At 30.7% G+C, this 5,523-nt stretch overlaps 1 long non-coding RNA gene across 2 annotated transcripts; it reads left to right on the top strand.

The window, feature by feature from the left end:
* The first annotated feature begins 2,033 nt into the window (after positions 1 to 2,033).
* Positions 2,034 to 4,430, top strand: LOC135267408 (uncharacterized). Of its 2 annotated transcripts, XR_010335831.1 has the most exons (4): positions 2,034 to 2,423; positions 2,510 to 3,064; positions 4,042 to 4,159; positions 4,213 to 4,430. It is a non-coding gene; the product is annotated as an uncharacterized LOC135267408 (long non-coding RNA). The 2 variants fall into 2 exon arrangements; XR_010335830.1 differs by having other exon boundaries at positions 2,034 to 3,064.
* Positions 4,431 to 5,523: the final 1,093 nt, after the last annotated feature.

The following is a 5,523-nucleotide window of genomic DNA, read 5'->3' as shown; positions in this document are numbered from 1 at the left end:
TAACTCGCTTATGGTTGGTCCTACAAGAAAAATGCAAATAACTATTTTGTAGGAAATTTTATCAGCTTTAATTTTGACAGAAAGATAAAAATTGATAGGAGTAACTGTTTTCGAGATATAAGCAAAAAACCAATAAGAAAACTGTGACTGTTACTGAACAAAAATGTAATTCAGTTTTCAATGTTTGAGACGAAGACGAAAATGCAGCATTTACAAACGACTCTAAAGACTTCAGTGACCTTTCTGTCACCTCTTTTTTCTTCTAATAAAGTATTGGACCCAATAAATTAAGTGTATTTTAAATCACAAGACATTTTCTGTTGAAGCACTTTTTTTTAAATTTTAATTATTTTCAAACTTATATCTCGCTTATGGTTAGTCCTACATTAAAAATGCAATTAACTATTTTGTAGGAAATTTTATCAGCTATAATTTTAGTAAAAAGATAAAAATTGATAGGAGTAACTGTTTTCGAGATATAAGCAAGAAACCAAAACACTGTTACCTTAATTAAGCGTTTGCATATAAGCAAATTTAGTACTATTAGTTTTATTATTATTAATGTTATTGTTATTAATATGACAACTAAAGACAACTTTGAAACCTTTAGTGACTTTTATGTCTTATTCTTTTTCCTCTTTCTTGCATAGAAATGAGAAAGCGCTCATATAACACACAAAACAAGCTTCATTTTTGCTTAGAAAACTAAGCTTACTTTTATTTCTATTATTATTTTTATTATTATTATTATTATTATTATTATTATTATTATTATTATTATTATTATTATTATTATTATTATTATTATTATTATTATTATTATTATTATTATTATTATTATTATTATTATTATTATTATTATTATTATTATTATTATTATTATTATTATTATTGTTATTATTATTATTATTAACTTTTGTATAGTAAATGTTTTTATACCAGTTTTAAAATGAGTTATTAATTTTAGACAATTTCTTGCCTAAAAATACAGATCACAGATGATTTCTTGCATAGAAATGAGAAAGCGCTCATATAACACACAAAATAAGCATCATTTTTGCTTAGAAAAACTAAGCTTTAATTTAGAAAGAAATTTATTATTATAAGTATTATTATCATTATTATTATTATTATTATTATTATTATTATTATTGTTTCTTTTATTACTATTATTATTATTATTATTATTATTATTATTATTATTATTATTATTATTATTAACTTTTGTATAGTAAATGTTTTTATACCAGTTTTAAAATGAGTTATTAATTTTATTCAATTTCTTGCCTAAAAACACAGATCACAGATCTCTTGCATAGAAATGAGAAAACGCTCATATAACACACAAAATAAGCATCATTTTTGCTTAGAAAAACTAAGCTTTAATTTAGAAAGAAATTTATTATTATAAGTATTATTATCATTATTATTATTATTATTATTATTATTATTATTATTTCTTTTATTACTATTATTATTATTATTATTATTATTATTACTATTATTATTATTATTATTATTATTACTATTATTATTATTATTATTATTATTATTATTATTATTATTATTAACTTTTGTATAGTAAATGTTTTTATACCAATTTTAAAATGAGTTATTAATTTTAGACAATTTCTTGCCTAAAAATACAGATCACACATGATCTTTTGCATAGAAATGAGAAAACGCTCATATAACACAAAATAAGCTTCATTTTGGCTTAGAAAACTAAGCTTACTTTTACTACTACTATTATTTTTATTTTTATTATTATTATTATTATTACTATTATTTTTTTTATTATTATTACTATTATTATTATTATTATTATTATTATTATTATTATTATTATTATTATTATTATTATTATTATTATTAATATTATTATTATTAAAGACCGATTATAACTTTTGTATAGTAAATGTTTTTATACCAGTTTTAAAATGAGTTATTAATTTTAGACAATTTCTTGCCTAAAAACACAGATCACAGATGATCTCTTGCATAATATAATAATAATAATAATACATATAATAATAGATTTATTGCCATCAATAAATAATACATGGCGCGTCATATAATTATGTACATGTAAGTGTATATGGGACAATACATACATTTATTTTAAATCTGGAGGGTTATCCAGGAACTCTTGGATAGAATAATAACTCATTTCTAATAGTGCGTCCTTTACCTTCTTCTCAAACAGAGCCGGAGCTAGTCTCTTCATCGGGTCCTGAAGCTTGTTATAAAGCTTCGGGCCCCAATGGTCAATGCTGTGCTGTGACACTTTAAGCCGATGGTACGGTGTTGAGAGCGCGTCAGCGTGTCTTGTGTTATGCTCGTGATATGAGCCATTCTTGATGAACTCGTGGAGGTGGTTGTGGACGTACCTCAGACAGCTCAATATGTACGCGGAAGGGATGGTAAGAATTTGTTGTTGTTTGAAGGCTGGGCGGCAGCTTTCCCGATAGTTCATTTGGCACAGGATTCTGATTGCTTTCTTTTGCAGGACGAAGATCTTGTCAGCATCTGATGAAGTACCCCATAGAAGTATACCATAGGTGGCTTTGCTGTGGAAGTTAGCAAAGTATGTCACCCTTGCAGCTTGGGGAGTTGAGATATTCTTGATTCTTCTGATACTGAATAAAGCTGATGCTAGGTTTTTGCAGGTTTCCTGAATGTGGTCCTTCCAAGATGCTTTGCTATTTAGGTAAAATCCCAAGAATTTTACCGATGTGACGTTGGTGGGTTTTGAAGATATAAATAGTTCCTGAGTCTTGTCTCCATTGAGTTTCAGTTTATTTGCTGTGAACCATTCATTGGCATCTTCAAGGATTTTTCTCATTTTTGGTTTTAGCGTATCCTCTGTTTCTTCTTTGATGCAGAAGGAAGTGTCGTCCGCATATAGACACTGTCCATCCACTCTCATATTGATAGGCAAGTCATTTACATAGATTATAAATAGCAGTGGACCGAGGATTGATCCCTGGGGCACTCCACACCTTGTTGGCAGAGGCTTTGACCATTTTTCATTCCATTTTACTATCTGGGTTCTATTTTCAAGGTAGGACTTAAAAATTTCTTGCGTGATCCCTCGTATCCCATAGTGTTGTAATTTTTGTAGAATCAACTTGTGTGGCAGGGTGTCAAACGCTTTGCTTAGATCGCACATCGCTACTTCTACCATTTCTCGGTTATCTAGGGCTCTTGTTATTTTCTTGTATAGATCCAATGCTGCAGTAATGGTTGATCTACCACTTCTATAGCCATGTTGTGACTCACTAAATAAGTCATTTTGCTCAAGATACTTCATTAAACGATTCTTCAGAGCAGCCTCGAAGACTTTTGAAATTGTAGGTAGAATAGAGATTGGTCTAAATTTGTTGATGTTTTCTACTTCGCCTTTTTCTTTTGGAACCGGAATAATTTTTGCCACCTTTAACTCGTCAGGAAAGTATCCTTCAATAAAACTTTTGTTTATGAGCATAGTAAGTGTATTTGTAATTTCTAGGAGTATTTCTTTCAAAAATGACGTAGACATATCGTACACATCTTTGGAGTTTTTGCATTTTAAGGATCTTATCAGTCTTGTGACCTCTTCTTCACTAACAGGCGCTAACCAAAACGATTTTGCATTGCTTTTACACGCCTTGAGGAAATCACAAGGATCTTTGTCGATTTTTTTTATACTGTCTGACGTTTTCTCTCCTATCGTGGCAAAGTAGAGATTGAGGTCGTCGGCATTCAATTTGCATTCTTTGGTATTGCTTGTCTTCGTTTTTGTATTGATGATTTTCCAAATGGCTTTTTGCTTATTATCAGCATTGTTTAGGATATAAGCGTTGTAGTTTCTGTGGTTTTCTTCAATTTCTTGGAAGTAGCTGCGTTTATATGACTTGAAGACCTCAGCTGATTGTTGGCTTTTCTCAACTCTTGCTATTGTTTGTAGAGCTTCTAGTGTATTTTTCATACTCATGATTTTTTTACTAATCCACGTAGGTCTCTTATTGAATTTTGGTTTATTAATTTTTTCTTTTCTAGGGAAGAATTTGTCAAAGGCAGCTGTCAGAGTTGTATGGAAGACAGTGTAGGCCTCTTTTGCATTACGGTGTTTGAAGACACGAGCCCACTCAATTCCGGTTAAGTACTCCTTAAAGTAGTAAGTATTCTGTTCATTTATTCTTCTGTATATATGTTTTTCTGGTTTTCTAGGTTCTTGCACTGGGTTCTTAATCTTCAGGACTTGACAGTAGTGATCAGACATGCACCAACTTTTTGTCTCTTTTGAGAAGATTTCTTCTATGTTAATATTTGAAAATATATTATCTATGCAGCTAGAAGAAGTTTCAGTTGTTCTAGATGCCTCTCTCATTAGTGGTTGCATACCATATGTTGTGAAAGTTTCGATTAATAAAGATTGTTCGACGCCATCCTTGAGAATATTGGTGTTAAAGTCCCCAGCGACAATGTATCGTCTAGAGTGGTTCCTTTGTGTCAGGTTTTCTAGTGCTTCATTAATTTTATCTATGAAGTGCTTGAAGTTCTGATTTGGAGATCGATATACCGCCATTATTATTAAGTTTTTTGAAGGAATCTCAGCAGCTGAGATTTCTGCAGTGAATTCTTCACATAAGGGTCTAATGCCTTCAATATTTTTTGCGGAAATACCCTCCCTTGTTGCGATTAAGGATCCGCCATGCTGGTTAAGTGATCTGCTAAAGTGGCTTATAATATTATATCCTGGGATGGTTAAGCTTTCCAGGGTGTTGTCCTTGCACCAGTGCTCAGTGATAATTACAATGTCTACTTCGTCTTCTGTTAACTGTATAGTCAGTGCGTCTATTTTTTTCGATAGTGATTGTATGTTATAGTTTATTATTGTGGTTAGGTTTTCAAAACCTACCGATTTGTTGGGGTCTTCGAAAAAACTTGAACCTCTGTATGGTTAGGTTTTCGGGCCACGACTCAGGTTTCATCATTTCTTCTACTAATTCAAATCGTAGTCCAACTTTAAAGGATTTATTTTGCTCTTATTGTTGATGTGCTTGGGTAGTTCTTCCACGGTGAAATGTTCATCAGGATGTAGTTGTTTGAGATAATTTGATACTTTATCTTCTGTCGTAGTACTTGTTGCACGGCCAACAAACAGCCATCCCATCTTACGGGCGCCTCTGAAGCCGTCAGCCTCATCTACTCTAGCTGTCCCTGTGATTACGTCCTGTTTCGATTTTTTTGCAACCTTTGTCCTGATGTCTTTTTCTTTTTCGTCGTTTCGTTGGTTTAATGATTGGCTTGTTTCGGGTTTTTTGTCCTGGACTGTGTTACCCTCCTTGTCAACTTGTTTTTTTTGCTTGTTGTTTTCTATCACCATAGAAATGAGAAAACGCTCAGATAACACAAAATAAGCATCATTTTTGCTTAGAAAAACTAAGCTTTAATTTAGAAAGAAATTTATTATTATAAGTATTATTATCATTATTATTATTATTTTTATTATTATTATTATTATTATTGTTTCTTTTA

The sequence above is a fragment of the Tribolium castaneum genome, unplaced genomic scaffold (genome assembly GCF_031307605.1).
Source record: "Tribolium castaneum strain GA2 unplaced genomic scaffold, icTriCast1.1 ptg000006l, whole genome shotgun sequence".
Taxonomy (NCBI): Eukaryota; Metazoa; Arthropoda; class Insecta; order Coleoptera; family Tenebrionidae; genus Tribolium; species Tribolium castaneum.
Note: the sequence above shows the minus strand (reverse complement) of the source record. Positions and strands in the feature narration are given on the sequence as shown.